Source organism: Schistocerca nitens, chromosome 8, assembly GCF_023898315.1.
Source record: "Schistocerca nitens isolate TAMUIC-IGC-003100 chromosome 8, iqSchNite1.1, whole genome shotgun sequence".
NCBI classification, from domain to species: Eukaryota; Metazoa; Arthropoda; class Insecta; order Orthoptera; family Acrididae; genus Schistocerca; species Schistocerca nitens.
In genome coordinates, this window is record NC_064621.1 from 32,335,462 (window position 1) to 32,357,416 (window position 21,955).

General features: G+C 37.0%; 1 long non-coding RNA gene across 1 annotated transcript; it reads right to left on the minus strand.

Moving 5' to 3' along the window:
• Nucleotides 1-75: 75 nt before the first annotated feature.
• Nucleotides 76-1,716, minus strand: LOC126198915 (uncharacterized). The gene is made up of 2 exons (XR_007540111.1): nt 1,575-1,716; nt 76-211 (listed from the first exon to the last, which is right to left on the minus strand). It is a non-coding gene; the product is annotated as an uncharacterized LOC126198915 (long non-coding RNA).
• Nucleotides 1,717-21,955: the final 20,239 nt, after the last annotated feature.

Sequence of the window (21,955 nt, forward strand, 5' to 3'; positions counted from 1 at the left end):
ATATGAATTTATTGAACCTAATTAATTAAATAAATATCAGGATGGAAATGGTGTGAAACAAATTATTAAGACATGTACGTTTTAAATTTTTTATTTTCAAAGTGTTTAAAATTGTCTCATTTTAAAATTTAATTATTCTGAAGCCCCTCCAGCCCCAGCACACAGACCTGAGCAGGATCAAATATCGCTGACTTCTGCCGGTATAATGATCCTGTAACAGGTAAAAGAAAATGTTAGCCATACCTAAACATAAAAAATGTAAAAAGTTGAAACTGATCAACCTAAATATAATTTATGCCCCAGATTACCAAAATAACTTCAAACTCAGTGATGAAGTAAGAATCATTAACTAGTATAAACGTCACTGGGTAAGCAGCTGCTTCTGGTGACTTCATTCCAAAGAGTTTTTAAAGTAATTTGAAATAACTTTTTGTTTGAAATTTTTAAAGTAAAGATTACATTTCGGTAATTTTGCGATAACTTCATGAAGAAGCCACACATCACTATTTCTAACAGTTTCAGGGCCATTTAATCTGAATTATAAAGAAACAATTACTTGAAATCATATACACCTCATACCGTAAGCTTATAAGGAAACTACTGTTTAGAAAAATGTAGACTTTTATTCTATCCACAATTATGTTAGTGCAACTAAACACATACTATTTAAGCTAAATACAACATTAAAAAGGTTCAAACATTCACAATAAACTCAGATTTTTTTTAAAGTTCTAGTCAAATGAGAAGTGTCCCCTGTTGTTCATAAATGTTGGAATATGGTAAGCTTTCTCAACAGTACTACAATCATTATCAATAGATTCATCCTTCACAGTGCAGCCCAGATCCAAAATTTGGCACTACTTTCCATGAAAAGTAATGTTACACTTATAATGAATATGCTTAACTTTTGCCAAGCATGAGTCACAAGAAATTTTGTGTCCATCATCACAGAAAGAATTAACAGCTTCAACAAAATCTCTCAAGACTGATGGCGTAATAACAGACTGCAACTCTTATTTTACTTTTGCCCCAACTTTAAGACTTCTTTGACTTGAATTTCTTGAGTATGTTTACTTTGTGCAAGAGTGTCATACTAACGGGAAGAAATTTCATATTACCGCAATTAAAGAGCAGTCAAAGCTACGCAAATAAAAAAGACTGACACCTATGTAGTGACTGGTTCTTGATGTACTTTTTCCCGTTCACCATGTCATTACTATTTGTATTCGCAAAGAAACTTTTCGCACTTCACGATTATTCATTCATGGCGTGACACACGCGAGTACTTACAAGTAAACAAATGTAATAGGGCGATATATATAAAAAGGCGAGATTTTAAAAAGGTAAAATAACATTAAGTTTTAATTTATTGGTGCCACGTACTAGAGAGCTAGTTTGAAATGACCTCTTTTTCCTGAACAACTTGTAATATGTATTCTTAGCTGGTAATCCATTTCATTTTCACCCATGCTCAATTTTTCTACGTAAAAGAATGTGATATTTCTTTACGTTATATAATAATATTTATCATTTGTAATATTAACGTACCACTACAGAAAAATGCACCAACGTACCTGTAATACACTATATATCCTCTTCAGACCCGGTGTAGCTGCAAGGCAGGAGACGCCACACACTTACCGAACTATTTTCCAGTATAAAACAAACTTCACAACAGTCAACTATCATTAACGCGCGTCACAAAGGTAAAATGGCCGTCACTGCAACGCTTATAAACGCTTGTGGCGCTTCCCGTGGACGTCTATGGAAGCTATGCTGCGCGCACATCTGCTGTACAGCCTTCCAGGGAAATTACAGTTTATTTCAAGCTTGGGAAAATTATTTTAATTCAAGCTAAATTTTTACAGCTTGATGTAAACTGTGTAACAGCTTGATTTTTCAATCTTGAATTTTCAACTGAACCTAAACTCAATATCCACCTTCAAATAAGCTTGAGTGCTAGCTGGGACACATCACTGGTGACGCGGCCCTATGGGCCAGCGAAACCTCCGAACTATGTAATACGCTCGCCGAATTCGAGAAAGCTTTCCTTGCAAAATATTGGTCCACAGGAATCCAAGAACGTTTGCGGAAAGAAGTTTATACCCCGGAACTGTGCAATCCGAAAAAAGGATGCTTGATTAAGTATTTTGAACGATACATTACGAAAACGAGATACTAGTCTGAGCCTATCTCACACAAAGAAATACTATGTATATTAAAGACAAAATTACCGATAAACCTTAGGAAGAAGTTAATAAATGTACCAGATGAAGATTTGCAACATTTCCTTTCGGTGATCGACTCCTTAGACCTAAGCCAAGAAGACGCAAAATCCTACCAAGGATTCACGAATAACAGCAACAATTGTCACAGTGTTGATAATCCGAGTGGTAATGGACGGAGTAAACGTAATCAGACAGAAAAGGTCAATACGACAAAACGAATGTGTCTGGTTACAATAATAATCCAAACCATGCTTCGAATGACGCGAATACAGGTTATGAAGCCAGTAAATAGAATTATGGCGACAGTAACTCTGGAAACACTACGAATCATAAGCCCAAGTGGGAGATGGAAATAATTACCATGACGGTAACCACGATGAAAAGGCACAGTGGAAAAGGCGGATTGGAAATCAATGGAGTAACAACAACCCTCCAAATCAGTCAAACACAAATGAACGGAACAAGAACCAATATCCGACTAGTAATAACGGCAAGCAATCGTCAAAGCAGCAACCAATTTTATGGTTCGGTAACCAAACGCCGAATATAATGCAAGCTGTGCCCATCATTCCAAACACGAACAATCAAAATCATATTGACATTAGTCCTTCTACTGCGGAGCAAGTATGTGAAGTCGGAGAACAATTGAATGGCCTCCCGAGCACAGTTGGATCTATAAGTGGGGGCAACCCCACAATCAACCTCAAAGCACTAGGTTGCCGACATCAGGGACGAAATATTAGAAGAAGCTAATGCCTGTAAACATGACGATGAATACATGGATCAACCTGCAATTATGGTCACTATTAATGGTGTTAGTGAGGAAGCAATCATTGATACTGATGCCACTACAAGTGTCATAAATCAGACCTTGTTCGACCAAATTAATCAAATAAAGAGATTACCTATATTGCCCATGCAAAATTGCTAAGTTTCTGGTGCACTAGGCGCTGCCGCACAGATAGTTCAGCAACAGGTACAGGCCGATCTCTATGCAGGAAACGAGTAACTTATGTGCCATTTCTTACTAATTAAAAATTTATCACTTCCTTGCATCCTGGGATGGGATTTTCGTGGTAGAAATGCAAAGACTGAACTACCTGTGGGAAAATGTATGGTTACAAACAAAGGCAAAAGAAATGCAGTACTGTTAATTAGGATACTGTTGTAATGTTAAATTGGTAGGCCCAAGAACACACCACATTTCTAAGGACTTCGAGACGTCAGAATTTCTGCACTTGGAAGATAATAATGCAGCAGTACTTACCAAAAAAAATGGTTCAAATGGCTCTGAGCACTATGGGACTCAACTGCAGAGGTCATTAGTCCCCTAGAACTTAGAACTAGTTAAACCTAACTAACCTAAGGACATCACAAACATCCATGCCCGCGGCAGGATTCGAACCTGCGACCATAGCGGTCTTGCGGTTCCAGACTGCAGCGCCTTTAACCGCACGGCCACTTCGGCCGGCACTTACCAATTCAGCATCAATTGCAGCAAAAGTATCAGAGTCGACCTATCCGAACCACACACAGAAGGTCGGACTGGCAACTCTCATTGAAAATTATATGCCAATATTTGCTAATAAACCTTGTAACCTCCCCACAAAATTCTTTCTCATTTAATGTAACCTCAAAACAGAAAAATTCCTAAACCTCTCAACAGTAAAAATTATAATTATGTCGTTCACATTCAGTGCAACGTCCCAAAAAAAAATACAGTAACCTGTTAATAATACAATGTAACTAACCTCTCAATTAACTTGTCGCTCACTTATGACTTTTCAATAATTCACTGTAAATTTAACCTGGTAAATTTTGGACGACAGCAGTGCTGCGTCATGGCCCTGAAAGATCATTCTGAATAAAAAAAGGAAAAATTCTTACCTCAGTGAAGTCGCCAGATAACGCATATATATCTGCTCTTACAATAAATTTTTCTGGCACAGCCCTGTGCAATGCTGGCTGATAGATCTGTCATTTATGAAAGGAAGCAACAGATTTTTTTCTTTTCTAACAATCGGGATGATCATGGATGGGAGAAATTAGTAAATTCTTTAAATTGAAATGAATGGTTGTTAAAAGTTACTTTTTATGAGGAAGATTATTATTACGAGATTTTTAAAACATTTACATGGGACTTGAGATAACATTACTACATATGCGTGAGGCTGCTTTTTATCTTATACAGTAATACTCAGGCTCTGGCATCGCTGCACCACAACCGGGCCAGCCAACACGATACACCAGACCAGACCAGAGCAGACTGCAGACTAGCAACAACTTACTGCTACAGCTACACAGTTCCTACTGCAGTCAACACTGCTCTCTGGTCAGAGATTCTCTTATACCTTGCATATCGCAGTCAGCGCATGAGCAATACATCGAAATTACACCTGCTCGGACCTCTTACATAACCCTCCACTGGGGGGGCAAAAATTTGGCAGCAATGGTGAGTCAATTGGACTTGCCAAGAGCAACAAATTTTCTATAATCTTTACAGTCACACAGTATACACGTATATATAAATGCAGAACATAAAATGAAATAGAGTGCACATGCACTGAGTACAGAACATATCAAGAAATGACAAAATGTATACGCAATGAGTACAAAACATATTAACAAATGACATAAAGTGCACAGGCACTGTATATATTTTTACCATTTGACAAGAACTAGGACACACAATGAGTACAAAACATATTAACAAATGACATAAAGTGCACACGCACTGTATATATTTTTACCATTTTACAAGAACTAGGGTACGCAATGAGTACAAAACAAATTAACAAATGACATAAAGTGCACACACACTGTCTGTATTTTTTTACCATTTTACAAGAACTAGGATACGCAATGAGTACAAAACGTATTAACAAATGACATAAAGTGCACACGCACTGTATATATTTTTTTACCATTTTGCAAGAACTAGGAAAGGAAAGGGAAGGATTGCATCATGGTTGTAGTAGAGTAGGTTGCACGTAGCTGCACTGAAAGTCCATATCTTTCTACAGAAGCACAACACCAAGTGAGACAATCTGAAGTTCTCTTCCCTGAAGTGTTAATTAGTGTAGCCAAGACACTGAAATGTTGTATTAATATTCAATGTTATCATTTTGGTAGTATATTAGGTACACCAAACAGTGGGAGCATAATAACACCTCCATCGTTCAAGGTGGTGGACAGCATGATGTGTCAACACCACACTCTTGCAGAATCCATACTCTTTAGCCAACGTAGAATTAGTGCAAAATTCAAATATAGTGCTCCATGATCATGAGGATGGACAGGACAAACGGATATTGCAGTAATTTCTGGTAATTAGGTCGGAAGATGAAGGACATTAAGTTTTATGCTAGTCATCATTGAGAATTACACTAGCCTATCAACTGATTTGAGTAATTGTTGGCACTCATTGCCTAGTTACTAAACATTTTTATGCATTGTTCAGAAGTCATCATTCAAAACAGGAGCTAATGAGTGTAGCATCAAGCTACTGGTATTCATATATAATAGCATGTAAGTGACATAAGACAAATTTAAAATATAAGAAACGGTGGCATTCATTGGCCAGTTACAAAGTATTCATATACTTTTATAAAACATTATTCAGTATTATTAAGAAGTCATCATTCAAAATGAGAGTTAATTATTGGCATAGCATTTATAGAGTATAACAAAAATATTATTTACAGAAATTATTGGCATAGCATTTATGCATTATTACAAAACATCATTCAGTATTACTCAGAACTCATCATTCAAGTGACATAGGACATATTTAAAATGTAACACACTGTAACTATTACTCAAGGTCTGTGGTTAGAAAACATCATTCAGTATTACTCAGAACTCATCATTCAAGTGACATAGGACATATTTTAAATGTAACACACTGGAACTATTACTCAAGGTCTGTGGTCGAATAATACATAGATATAATGGATTCAATACATCTGAGAAATCTGCATTATATTTAGTACTAGAAATATCTCTTAAACTAGTAGCATTATTTGGGACTGGTAATACATTTTTTGTGCTAGCAATGCATTGCGTTGGGATCGATAATTAATTGCTGGGGCATGAAAATATTTGCTTTTGACTTATTGCTGCATATAACGATTAATAACATCATTCGTCATGAGTCAGCTGTAGCAAGGTTATGAACAAGTAGAGTATATGTGATCACATTCATGAATGACACACACAAATGGGTAAAAAAATGCAAGTACTAGAACAGGTTTAATGACTAACTGCTTATAGCACATTAATTTCATGAATAGCTTCTCCTAGAAAAAATACAAAATGGATTATTCAGCTGAAAGAAGAAACGCATATTATGCTGAAAAGTAGTGAACTTCGAATTAACAGGTAAGGAAACTCGTACTCAATATGTATGTACTCTAGCTGTCCTTTCCAAAACATTCAGTCATTATACCATGCGATATAAGACATACTGTCAAAAAGAACTGCAACAAATACTTAAATAACTACATAGCATTTCTTAACTAACAGTAAATATAAAAGCGTCATCATTATCCTCATCTGCAAAGAAAAACTTCATTATTCATATTAGCATAACTTCATCACTATCATCAGCTGCAAAGAAAAACTTCATTATTCATATTAGCATATTCTTCATCAACTATTCATCATCATTCATTATCATCTGCAAAAAAGACACTTCATTATTCATTATTCATATTACCATTTACTTTTTACAACTATTCATAGTATAGAGTTTCTTATTTCTAGCATATTTCATCACTAAAACAAAGAAGTGTAGTTCTGACTGACAGCCTCCATCAATCGCCTCATATTCTGAAAGAAAAATAATTAGTTAAGACTGCCATCATACGATGTGTATAGTATATTCTTGTTAATGCTCTGATCCCTTTACTCTTCATGACGAGGTATTGCATTTTCTTTCGTTCATTCCGAAGGTGAAATTCCCATTTCATAGTAATCCACTGTGGTTTGTTTAAGTTATTTCTTTTACGTTATTGCTTTCTGAAAATGATGAACAAGGATTAATATCTTGCATTTAAATCATATACCCATTAAATAAAAACTTGTTTCTAGTGATATAATTAAGCATACAGCATAGCACGACAGAAAACGTATTATATCAAAAACATAGAGAGTGTTTAGGTGCAAAAATGTACACACAGTCTCATAATGCAGTAGCCAAAAGTGTAGAATAGTCAAGATATTGAGATATCATAAGGAAAAATGTCAAAGTCAACTGGTGTTTGTTATATCTTAAAGATTTCGTAGTGCATACAAACAAAACAGGAAAACAATCATACATACACGAAAAATGGAAAATGTGCACGGTGTGATATACAATGACAAGAAAAGCGACCTGCTAACCTTACCTTGCCGGGCACTTGCCAGGAAAAAATATGATAATCATCAGTAAGTAGTCATATAAATATGATTGCATAAGTGGTTATATAAAAATCAGGAAATGGCATTACAGTGTGATAAATCATAAAGTATGTTCATTCAATAAAGGGTTTAATATTCGAGGCAGGGTGATTGCCCTTGCTTTTTCTGGTTCTCAAAGTTTCGACGTGTACTACATTGGGGTGAGGAATGCTGCGAATTCGATATGGATCTGCGTATAGAAGCTCAAATTTACTGCATCTACTCTTTCCTCTGTTGGATAAATAGTGTGCATGTACTAATATCTTCTGTCCAACGTGAAAGTCACGGCGTGTACAAACCTGTTTTTGCTGTCTTCTCCGGCGCTCTGCGGCACGTTTGATGTTGTTGAGTGCAATGTCAATTATTTCATGGTGGCGTTGTCGACGAGATGTAGGAAAGGATACTAAATCTTTAATTTTGTTAGGTGGTTCAACATTTTTCAATATAACAGTCGGAGATAGCATAGTAGATTCATTTGGTATTGAGTTAATTACATCCTGGAATGACAGTATGTGTGTATCCCAATCAATATGTTTTTTATGGCAGTATATTCTACATAGTTTACCAATTTCTTTCATTAGTCGTTCACAAGGGTTCGAAGAAGCGTGATACTTGGATATATAGATCGGAGAAATGTTTCTTGTTCGTAACATACGTGTCCATATAGCAGATCGAAACTGTCGTCCATTGTCGGAAATTACTTTCAAAACATGCCCTACATGAAATAGAAAATGTTTTATAAATGCATTCGAAATAGTTTTAGCAGTAGCTTTGCGTAACGGTGTGAAGGTTACAAATTTCGAAGTGAGTTCAACAGCGACAAAGATGTAACAAAAACCTCTATTAGTTCTGGGAATCGGACCAAAAATGTCTACAGCGGCCATGTGTCTCAATTTAACAGGTACAATGGGATGTAACGGAGGAATATGTGAAGTCGTGTCTGACTTAAATTTCTGGCATATTTTACATGACGCTAAAATTCGTCGAATACGTTTCTCCATGTTGGCAAAATAACAGTTCTGTCTCAGTATAAGAAAACATTTTCTGGCTCCGTAATGTGCGTAACTTAAATGAGTATACCAAATTAATTTGTTAACAAGCTCGTCAGAAATGCACAGTAACCAATTGTTGCTGTCAGGGTGAAAGCGACGAAACAGAATATTATTGCGTACAGTATAATGGTTTCTGATGGTAACATTATTCCTATCTTGCCAAAGGTGTTTAATTTCTTTCCATACGTTGTCTTTACTCTGCTCTTGTGCTATATCTCGTAATGACGACGAAATGAAATTTTCAAATGCAACTTGTTGAATATACATGAGGCTAAAATTTGCTTTGCAGAAGTTGGTTGCGATGTCTTGCTGATTGTTGCTGAGAGAACGGGATAGTGCGTCTGCTACAATATTTTGTGTACCGGGAATGTGAACAATTGTAAAATTAAATTCCCGTAAATAAAGTATCCATCTGCTTAATCTGTCGTGTTTAAATTTTGCTGAAAGTGAAAACTGTATAGCTCTATGATCTGTGTAAACGGTCGTATGTCTTCCATAAAGAAAATGCCCAAATCCCGTAAATGCCCATACAACACATAATGTTTCAAGTTCTGTAACAGAATAATTGCATTCAGCAGGTGACAGAATGCGACTCGCAAAGGCGATGTTTTTAGTTACTGTAGAACCATCTTCTTCAATTTCCTGAAAAATGTGTACGCCTAAAGCGGTGTTAGAACTGTCGGTGGCAATGGAAAAATTTCTAGTAAGATCTAGATGTGATAAAAGTGGTGCATTCAACAAAGCTTGTTTCAGATTGACAAATTCAGACTGCGCTTGGCTATCCCAGGACCAAATAGTGTTTTTACCCGTCAATTGACATAATCTAGGGGTGTGTAAAGCAGAGTAATAAATAAATTTACGAAAAAAGTTAATTAAACCCAAAAAGCTGCGTAGTTGTTTCTTCGTCGTAGGTACAGTAATGTCACGTAAAGCTTGAAGTTTTTCCGGGTCAGGCGCAATGCCTTCTGCTGAAATTACGTGTCCAAGATATTTTATAGAAGTTTTGCCAAAGTGCGATTTGCTAAGATTAACTGTGAGTCCTTGTGCACGAAAAGTTCGTAACAGTTGTTTAAGAATCAAATTGTGTTCAGACCAGTTAGCTTCTGCAATAAGAATGTCGTCTACATACGTTGTGATTCTGTCTTTTAATTCTGTTGGAAGTATAGTATTCAAACCGCGAATAAATGCTGCTGAAGAAATAGTTAAACCGAACGGTAATTTACAAAACTGATAACAGTCACCAAAACAGAGAAAAGCTGTGTACTTTCTGCAGTTCGGATGGAGCTAAATTTGCCAAAATCCCGATTTCAAATCTAATGTGGAATAAATAGCAGTACCATGAAATTTCTGTAGAAGTTCTTCTAGTGTCTGTGGGCGATCTGTTTCATTAATAATAATGTCATTGATGTGACGCGAATCAAGTACGAGGCGAAGTGAACCTTCCTTTTTCTTAACAATATGGAGCGGGTTTATGTACGGACTAACTGCCGGTTCAATAATTCCTTGGTCAAGCATAGCTTGCAATTCTTTCTTAACTTGTTCTCTGTGAATATATGGAATGGGATAATGTTTGGCTTTAAACATGTCGTGCTGTTTCACTTGAAATTCATACATAAATCCGGACGTAGTACCAGGGACGTTGTCAAAAACTGGAGCTTGCTGTAAAAGAATTGTGTGTAGTTGAGTACGTTCGTCGTCTGTATCTGCATTGCTCTGTTTAACGTTATCAGAAATCATCTGTATAACGTCATAGTCGGCTTCGTCTGGAGTATTATAGTTGTGTACGTACGTATCTGTGAACAATGTGGAATGACAGTCTATGTTACGTGATGCAAAAATGACCTCTGTACGGTTAATTGTTTGTTCTTCTGCAGATATAAAGTGCTGAAATTCTAATGCCAGTTGCACATTTTCATCCTTTAACATTAAATAGGAATCTTGAAAGTCAATAATTGCGTCGTGTTGTACCAGAAAATTCGTACCTAAAATAACGTCTGTTGTCAATAAGGTAACAACCAAAAAATTTGAGTGAAACGTATGACCTGCAATACAAAATAAGTGTGTCTGTAATTTGACGTCTACTCCTTTAGCAGATACTGCTCCTTTTACTTTAGTTTTGCCTAATGGTAATGTAGGATAGGTGTTCTCTTTGTTGCATTCGTTGAATGCTTCTTCATTTATAACTGACATAGGTGATCCAGAATCGATTATTGCTGAAAATTTGGATGATCCAATCTTTACTTCAATGACAGGGTGTGAAATGGTTTTTTGAATAACTGGTTTTTCTTGTAGAAGAGTGTCTCGGATGTCGTCAAAAGTAATAACATTTTCGTGAACAAGATTCTCTGCGTCAAAAGTAGTGCTTGCGTTGCTGGAAGATGCAACCTGTACTGTATCTAGTCAGATTCTATCTGACGTGCTATTATTTGCGGGGGGATGCTGTGGCATTTCAACTATTTGTACTGTTCTGTTATTTCTTCCTGATGTATTACGTTCGGGATGATACTGACTGTCTGGTTCATTCATGATTATCTGTTGTTGCGGATGATTTTGCGGCTGGTAAGACCGACTGTTATTAAACGTACGCTGAAAATTGTGCTCATTACTTTTACGTCTGTCATGATAGTCATTTCTATACGGTGTATTGCGATATGAGTTGAAATGGTGTGTTTTCTGTACGTAGTTATTTCCTAGTTGCTGTGCGTTACTATTTGGTGGAGCTGACGCTATATGTGCAGGCGGCGAAACACTAAAGCTTGGTTGACCTTGCAGACTACATTGTTGGTTAGGTATGCTAACGGGCTGGTTTTTGTTGTTGTTGTGGGGAAAACACTCTATTGTTGCCAAAAATGTATCTGCGATAGCTGAAAATTTTGTACATACTGATGATTACACCTCTGTCTTTCATTAAAATTACGCTGGTAGTTCTGGAGTGTCTAATGAAAATTGTCACTTTCGGTAAAACTTGTCGTATCAGGTTTTCTTTACTCATTCCTAATGCTAGATAGATCGATAGTTGAAGAGTTGTTTTGATAGATATAAAGGATAGTAAAAGAGAAGGCAGCAGTGCAGAAAACTAAAGATGAAATAGCACTACTATGGCTCGGGGCCCTCTGCACGGTACGGCACATATTCATCGAAGCGTAATGAATCCCCTGAGGTCTCTTACGCACTGCAAATAAATTTTAGTTTCTGCGTTACAGGCAATGCAGGCAAAAATTCAAAAGCAAATTGTTGTATCCAGTCCAAAGGGTGAATCTGTGTTCTCTCATTATTAAATACCTTTAATTTTCTCACGAATAGTAACTGTTTGTAATCAAAATTATCGTCTCTGAGTGTCTGAGTAGGTTTAGGATTGCATGAGACTCTATTTGTCTGTGTCTGTTCGGAATCTTCTAAGTCACGTACTCTCTCTAAATCACCTAAGTTACACTGGCTGTATGAGTGTGAGAAATGATCAGAATTTGGCGTATGCTGTGACGTGTTAAGAGACTGCAACATTTTTCACCTCTGTCACTTTAAAACGTTCGTCAATTTGGCTGTTCTGTTGTTCAAATTTCTTATCGACTTCCGCCTCCAGCGTGTGTGAAAGTTCTGCTGACATTAATTTAAACTCGTCGCGTAACTGTGTTGCTTTTTCAGAACATTGTTCAGTGACTGCACTACTTTCATCTCTAAGTAATTTCATTGTGGCTACATGTGTATTACTTAATTCTTGTGCAACAGATCTAATTCCTTCACTACTGTTCCTAGCACAAGCCTTAATTCCCTCACGTAATTGTTCTTTAGTATCATGACGTTGCACGGTAACGGCTGTAATCTGTTCACTAAGTTGTTTGTTCTGTTCATTAAGGTTGTCGTGTTTTTCATTTGACTGTTTGACACTTTCATTAAGTTGTTTGCACGATTCAGTAAGTTGTTTGAAATGGTTGTCGTATTTTTCATTAAGTTGTTTATAATTGTTGTCTAGTTTTTCATTGAATTGTTTGCAATTGTTGTTTAGTATTTCATTCCGCTGTTTGACATCTTCATTAATTTGTAGCAATAATGCCATAACTTGATCCAAGCCAAAATTAGCGACTCTTTTCTCTGAGCTGTGTGTTGGTGTATCTGCATTTGTCGCGTTTTGTGTAACCATTAGGTCATTATCTGATTCACGAAAAGGTTTGCAAATCGGATGTGCTCTGTTGGTCACTACACCGGAATCAAATAAATCTGACATATTTTGTGTACATTGTTCATCTTCGTTAGAAACATTTATCTGTTCACTGCGTAAATTTTGCAAATCAGGCATGTCAAACTGGACAACGTTCACTGTAACGGAACGTGCCGCATCATCAATTGTTAAATTTACTGTGGACATAATTGAATTTGTTTGCCCACCATTAGCATTAAAATCATTACTAGTGGTCGGTACGCACTGATTGTCTGTAAATGGAGGATTATCATTATTACACAGAGTGTCACAAGTATTATCGGTCAAATTATTCGAGTCGGCTATTTTACTCATTACACATCGCGATGTACTGTTAACAGTTTTTCGTGGCATTTTTTTTACAAATCAAAATTAAGCACAAAATGAAACAAAGGCAAAGCAAAAATGGAACAAACACAATTACAACAAGCAGCAATAAATTGCCAATGATCTGTGAAAGAAAGAGTGACAAATTAGTAAATGCGTTGCGCCAGATGCAAACTACATTTAAGTAAATAAGAGCAGATATATAACTGACTGCCTCTCAGAAATTCACAAAGAAAATACGATCCAGGCCGGTTGTCGCCAAGTGTAACCTCCCCACAAAATTCTTTCTCATTTAATGTAACCTCAAAACAGAAAAATTCATAAACCTCTCAACAGTAAAAATTATAATTATGTCGTTCACATTCAGTACAACGTCCCAAAAAAAATACAGTAACCTGTTAATAATACAATGTAACTAACCTCTCAATTAAATTGTCGCTCACTTATGACTTTTCAATAATTCACTGTAAATTTAACCTGGTAAATTTTGGACGACAGCAGTGCTGCGTCATGGCCCTGAAAGATCATTCTGAATAAAAAAAGAAAAAATTCTTACCTCAATGAAGTCGCCAGATAACGCATATATATCTGCTCTTACAATAAATTTTTCTGGCACAGCCCTGTGCAATGCTGGCCGATAGATCTGTCATTTATGAAAGGAAGCAACAGATTTTTTTCTTTTCTAACAATCGGGATGATCATGGATGGGAGAAATTAGTAAATTCTTTAAATTGAAATGAATGGTTGTTAAAAGTTACTTTTTATGAGGAAGATTATTATTACGAGATTTTTAAAACATTTACATGGGACTTGAGATAACATTACTACATATGCGCGAGGCTGCTTTTTATCTTATACAATAATACTCAGGATCTGGCATCGCTGCCCCACGACCGGGCCAGCCAACACGATATACCAGACCAGACCAGAGTAGACTGCAGAATAGCAACAACTTACTGCTACAGCTACACAGTTCCTACTGCAGTCAACACTGCTCTCTGGTCAGAGATTCTCTTATACCTTGCATATCGCAGTCAGCGCATGAGCAATACATTGAAATTACATCTGCTCGGACCTCTTACAACCTGGCATCATAAAGGATTTTGTATATAATATGGAGGTTGAAACTTTTTGTAGGCCATCATATGCCATGCCATGGAGTAAAAAAGGAAGCTGTAAGGACGGAATTATGTAAGATGTTAGACTGGGGAATAATCGAACCATCGGACTCTCCATATTCTAGTCCTCTTTTAACAGTATCCAAACTGGGGGCAAGATAAGGTTAGTGCTTGATGCCCGGAACATAAACAAAATTATCATACCAGTCCAAATGGGACCGGAAAATTTAGAAGAACTTTTGCAACGTTTTCATCGCACTTATTTCCTGTCAAGCCTTGACCTCTGATCATCATACTGGCAATTCCTATTGAGTGATAAGTCAAGAAAATACACAGAATTCATTTTTGCCGGACTCAGTTATCAATTCCGTGTTCTGCCCTTAGGCTTGAACGTCAGTGTGGGAGTTTTCATTGCAGCATTACACAAGGTTCTGGGCCCCACTCTAGTCGATGAAGTTACAGCATATGTAGACAATTTGTTAATAGCCACTGCTATGTGAGGTGAACATGTTGAGATACTGCAGACAATTTTTCGAAAATTCAACAAAGCAGGAATAACTGCCAAGCTTCCCAAATCCAAATTATGGAGGTCGGAGATAAAATTTCTCGGGCACATTATCTTGCCTGAAGGAATCATACCTGAGCCAGGAATATTAGATGCTATTGAACACCTCGCTGTACCAACAACCAAAAAACAGCTAAAGTCTTTTCTCGGAGCCATTTTGTTTTTCCTATGATTCATACAGAATCAATTATTGGGCAATGAAAACCTTTGCTTGGATCTGGAATGATCAATGTCAAACTGCATTCAACAAGATAGAAGTAGCACTTGTGAATGTGAAGTTATTGTATCATCCGGACATGCTTCAGGATTTGTGCATTGCACTGACGCTTTTTTTTCCGGTTTGGGGATGTGTCTGTTCCAAATCGCTAAAACCGATGAAAAGACCGATATAAAAGTAATTGCATTTGCGAGCAGAAGTTTGTCAGCATGCGAAAGGGCATACACGGTAACTGAACTTGAGACTCTTGCTGTTGTATGGGCCTTAAAGAAGCATATACGAATATATTGCGACCATCAGGCCCTTAGCTTTCTGCTATCATGTAGATTGTTACATGCACGCCTCACCCGGTGGGTGCTAGTTTTACAAGAGTATCGTCTGGAAATAATGCATGTTAAAGGCAACGAAAACGTAATTGCAGATGCTTTGTCAAGACTTTCACAATGCCTCACTAAATTTTCCAACTGGATTGAAAAAGCTGAGGAATTTAGAATCTTAAAAATAGATGTGAAACATTATCACAGCCAGTTTCTCCATCTCTGTAAAAATGTAAGAACATTACAGGATTCCAACCCCCAGTGCAGAGAGATACTGCAAACTTTTCAACAAACTCCAAATAATGGTTTTAATAACCTCTTCTCTGTATGAATTGACTTCCTTTATCACTGCAATTATGAAAATTCTAATAACTGGTGTATACCTGACAGTCATATAGTACATCAAATTTGGTATACTCACAGCATCTGGGGAAATTACATATCCAAAAAGTGTGCCAGAAAGCTCCAAATTTATTGTTATTACCCAAATTTACAACGTGTTGCCTTGGACATTTTGAAAAAATATACAACATGTAAAAAGTGCAAACCAAGCAACATTAGCAATCAGATGTTATTGCAACCCTTCTAAACCATTACAAACCGTCTCACTGGATGTTACATGCCCTCTACCTGCTGGTAGGGGAGGTGTTAAATATCTTATCGCTTTATATCATATTTTTTCGAAATATTTAAAACTGTATCCTGTTTTATATGATATTTTTTTTAAATATTTAAAACTGTATCCTGTTCGAACTTCAACCTCAAAGACGATCAGCACAAAAATAGCAAATGATTACATTCCCAATGCTAGCAAACCCAACACCATAGTTTCTGATAATGCCACATATTTTATGTCGTTCTACTGGAAAAATTCCTTACAGGAAAACGGAATTAACCATACCCTTATATCTTTTTACCACCCACAATCCAATCTGGTGGAACGAATTTTACAAGAATTTAACAGATATGTAAGAACCTACATCCCACATCAACATCTATCAAATGCATAGATTACATAAAACCCTTTGAGCAAATATATAATCACATACCACACTCATCGACACATTTTATGCCACATGAATAGATGCTTATTGAACCTCCAGACGAGAACTGGATAAAACCTTTACCAGTAATTCACCGTCCAAGGGTATCTCATGAAGATAAAATTAGTGAAGCTTTGAAAAATTTACAAAAAGAATCATCGTAAATCACCACTCCTTAAGAAACTGAATAAAAAATGGCAGAGATTATACATAGTACCTTTCGTAATAGCAGAAATTCCTCATGAAGGAATCTATTTATTGAAAATACCATTCAGTGACAAAGTCAAGGGACTATACAATGAGATAGATTTAAAAACTATTATGAATGATCATACGTTAGTAGACAAAGTGCTACTTACCCACTTGAAGTAATGACCTTTATTTAAGGAGTATAAGTATTTGTATGTGAGCAACCTTACCAAGTATGTGACCTGTCCATAGATTTCATGATTTATGTATAACACATGTGAATTTTTTTCTTTCAGTATTTAGCTTATACATTTTTCTTTCTGAATTGGTTAAGCAGATAACTTCATTCAATAATCAAGGATAATTTTTCAAACAGAACTTATTCAAACATTATTTATTGCTTCGATGGATATGAATAACTTGTTATATCATAAATAAAGTTGAAAAAATGATTTGGACTTTCTGTACGAAGTCAATGAGTAAACTCAAACTTTGAATTGCTTGACGAATAGTAAATTCCATTTTTCCAATTACTTATCAAATAATTTCGATTTTTGTGCTAAGGTGTTATTTGCAATGTATGTGTATAAAACCCTAATATAGACAGTCTCTAGAGAATCAAAGGTGTTACCTTGCTTAAACCATTAGATTATACATCCTTCTGATTTATAGGTGGTAGCCTTTTGGCTAAATTTCGTGCAATTTTAAATTCGTAAGTAGGACGCGGAATCGCGAGATTTTTCTCTACTTGGCCGAGCAACGAGTATCATTTGAATGAGAAAGGAAGTTATGCTTTCTTTCCTGAGAATATGTAAATGGTTACGAGTAACTGAATTTTGAGTAGTTTATACTTCTAATTTCATTGTAATTCTTTATGGACAGTAATGATGATCTCCTGGTCACTGACCATTACTGTGAAATTTAGTATATGGACCTCCAACGCGAGTATAAATAAATGTACACAGACAACAATGAACTTTCACAGAACTGTGTTTCAAAGAATGTTTAGATATTGTAACTATAAAACTTGTCCACGGCGAATAAGTTGATTGAGACTTTTAAAATAAAGCGTCATCGTATTTTTCACTGAACAGTGTTGTCATTTACTGGAACATACACTACTGGCCATTAAAATTGCTACACCACGAAGATGTCGTTCTACAGACGCAAAATTTAACAAACAGGAAGAAGATGCTGTGATATGCAAATGCTTAGATTTTCAGAGCATTCACACAAGGTTGGCCCTGGGTGCGACACCTACAATGTACTGACATGAGGAAAGTTTCCAACCGATTTCTCATACACAAACAGCAGTTGACCAGCGTTACTGGTGAAACGTTGTTTTGATGCCTCGTCTAAGGAGGAGAAATGCGTACCATCACGTTTCCGACTTTGATAAAGGTCGGATTGCATCCTATCGCGATTGCGGTTTATCGTATCGCGACATTGCTGATCGCGTTGGTCGAGATCCAATGACTGTTAGCAAAATATGGAATCGGTGGGTTCAGGAGGGTAATATGGAACGCTGTGCTGGATCCCAATGGCCTCGTATCACTAGTAGTCGAGATGACAGGCATCTCATCCGCATGGCTGTAACGGATCGTGCAGCCACGTCTCGATCCCTGAGTCAACAGATGGGGACATTTGCAAGACAACCACCATCTGCACGAACAGTACGACGACGTTTGCAGCAGCATGGACTCTCAGCTCGAAGACCATGGCTGCGGTTACCCTTGACGCTGCATCACAGACAGGACAGCCTGCGATGGTGTAGTCAACAACGAACCTGGGTGCGCAAATGGCAAAACGTCATTTTTTCGGATGAATCCAGGTTCTGTTTACAGCATCATGATGGTTGCATCTGTGTTTAGTGACATCGTCGTGAATGCACATTGGAAGCATGTATTCATCATCGGCGTATCACCTGGCTTGATAGTATGGGGTGCCATTGGTTACATGTCTTGGCCACCACTTGTTCGCATTGACGGCACTTTGAATGGTGGACGTTACATTTAAGATGTGTTACCACCCGTGGCTCTACCCTTCATTCGATCTCTGTGAAACCTTACATTTCAGCAAAATAATGCACGACCACATGTTGCAGGTCCTGTACAGGCCTTTCTGGATACAGAAAATGTTCGACTGCTGCCCTGGCCAGCACATTCTCCAGATCTCTCACTAATTGAAAACGTCTGGTCAATGGTAGCCGAGCAACTGGCTCGTGACAGTACGCCAGTCACTACTCTTGATGAACTGTGGTATCGTGTTGAAGCTGCATGGGCAACTGTACCTGTACATGCCATCCAAACTCTGTTTGACTCAATGCCCAGGTGTATCAAGGCCATTATTACGGACAGAGGTGGTTGTTCTGGGTATTGATTTCTCAGGATCTATGCACCCAAATTGCGTGAAAATGTCAGTTCTAGTATAATATATTTGTCCAATGAATACCCGTTTATCATCTGCATTTCTTCTTGGAGTAGCAATTTTAATGGCCAGTAGTATATATAAAAACTGAAGGTTGTCACAACATACTGTGTGTAAAACAATCTTATTTGAAGAACAGTGATACCATGTCAGGTACATCAATGCGTATGAACTATGTGAAGTGTTTCATTCAGTGACCATAAACTGCGATCAGACAGAAAGTGATCTCCGAATTTTGTGCTGCAACCAAAACCGAAAACAAGTGTGATCAATAGGACAGAATCTGCCCAGGAACTGAAAACCTTATCAACTTGTTAAAGACAATGTTTCATATATGTTGTCGGAACATTGTGTCAATGTGCTTTCATTGCCATGAACTTTTCCTCGCCAGCCGCCGCTAGCGTCGTCTTAACCATTAAAAACCTTATCAACTTGTTAAAGACAATGTTTCATATGTGTTGTCGAAACATTGTGTCAATGTTCTTGCATTGGTATGAACGTTTCCTCGCCAGCCACCGCTAGCGTCGTCTTAACCATTGTTGAAAAAGTTTACGCAGCGCCGTGCGAATCCAGTGAATGTTTGCCGAACTGCCTGTAGAGAAACTTCAGATGCAACTATTAAGTGTACTCCGTGTTCAGATCAAAATGGCTCTGAGCACTATGGGACTTAACATCTGAGGTCATCAGTCCCCTAGACTTAGAACTACTTAAACCTAACTAACCTAAGAACATCACACACATCCATACCCGAGGCAGGATTCGAACCTCCGACTGTAGTGGACGCGCGGTTCCAGACTGAAGCGCCTAGAACCACTTGGCCACTCCGGCCAGTCCACATTCAGTAAAATATTATGAAAGAACGGCAGATTCAGGACTCAGCACCTGCCTAATAAAACAACTTACCTTACAGGGCGATAAGCTAGCATCTACAAATACAGCTATTATAACATGTACTTTTTTTTCATGACCACCTACACCGAGCTACCATCCATCCATAACAGGCAGCGATACAGAGAAATGAAAGTGCCCCTGCCCAAGAGGAAGAAAGAATGAAAATCGCAGCCAGCAGCCATCAGTGAATCGCAGCAGGTCCATCCGAACCTAATACTTACAGACGGGGGCGAGAACTGTACCTGACAGTCCCGATCGGCCGCCATTCCATTGTGACACAATTTTTTTTCGATTTTTTCGGCACCTCAACCAACGCTTCAATCAAGTCACTCGTCATTGCACCACATGAAGATTTAAATAGAAAGATATTATGAAAAATAAAATACCCACAATAATACACTACACACACACAGTAAAGTTTTAGGTTACACCGTTACTGAAACCTGGTTAATTCACAGTAACACAAATTTTTATTCAAACGTATTGTGAAATATCTAAGATTTTTCCTTTTTTCAATTTATGATGTAGTGTTAATCATAATCCAGAGGAATATCCTTTTCTGTACTAATATGACGTTAATAACAAAAAGTATATTCATTGTTCTATGATGATGTAATTAATTGCAATTTAAGTTAAATATTTAAGCATTCATAAGATATCAACATGGTCGAAAACTAGTTCAATGACTTGACTTTAAATATTTACTACCTGGTACTATTCTACAAAAGCATAACTTCCAAATAGTGCAAACTAAAAATTAGTGAATGCCAGTGTAAAAGGAATTTAATTGAAACCATCAATAATCATGCAGTGTCTAACTACTATTTGAAAATATCATCAAGACCTGATTGTAATATAACTAGTAAACATAGACATATGCAACCCTCGGCTTACAGGGGCGATTTTGTTTTAAGCGGTTTTGTTTTCCCTGCATCCTCCACTACCGAATTGGCGAGCCTGTCGAAATTTAACAAAACCGTAGTCGATAGAAAGCCATTGTAAAGGGAATTAAACCCTATGATCAATTGGAATAACCGATATCTGTCTATGACTAATCATAGAATCTACTATTACAAAAATGAATGATAATTTCAAAAATATTGTAAATAGTTTTTAAATTCCTGTCCAGGGGGCGATATAATATTGTGCCCTGCCTGCAACATAATAACATACTATTTTCTTTTTCTATTGGAATACTAAGGTTTGAAGATATAATTTAACCACTGAGTCAATGAACTGCGCTGCAAGTCAGCGAATATGTATGCCCAGAATAATGAGAGCAGAGTATCATTATCATCTGTATGTTGTCCTATATAAGAATGCACGCTGGTCTTTTTTTTTTCTCTTCTTTAATCATGCGCCGGTCCAACAGCATCTTACGCTATCACACACCTATTTTCTTCCATTTAGATTGAATGAACTAAATTTGTATTCCTGCTGGGAATTTATTTAAGCATTCTATTACTATAGCCAATTGCGGGTACTAATATAACCTTATTAAGAATGCCTTATTCTTTCGCTCCAGAACTGGGCTAAGATTATTGTAATTTCATATTTTTCGCCGAAATACGGCACAGTTCATCGTTACGTTCAGAACTGTGAGAATTATTCACAAAATGTTAGATTTCTGTACAAATTATTTACTTCGATAATAATAATTGTTTAATTTAACACTTGTGCTTTCATTTTGTAACAGCAGTTCCAAATTTCCAATTTATGAATGTTATAGATATTTCCTTACTACATTTTTTCCTTGCAGTGCCAATGCGATACTCACGAGATTAAATCAAATTATTCCGAACTTCGCGCAAGGTGAGAAGAGAGTTAGAAATTACCCTGAGATGACAAAAAACACAAATTAACCGTTTTTCAGCATTCTGCTTAACTACTGATCTTCACTTCAAGCGAAAAAGGTAAAAAGAGTAAAATAAATTAAGAAGTGAAGTG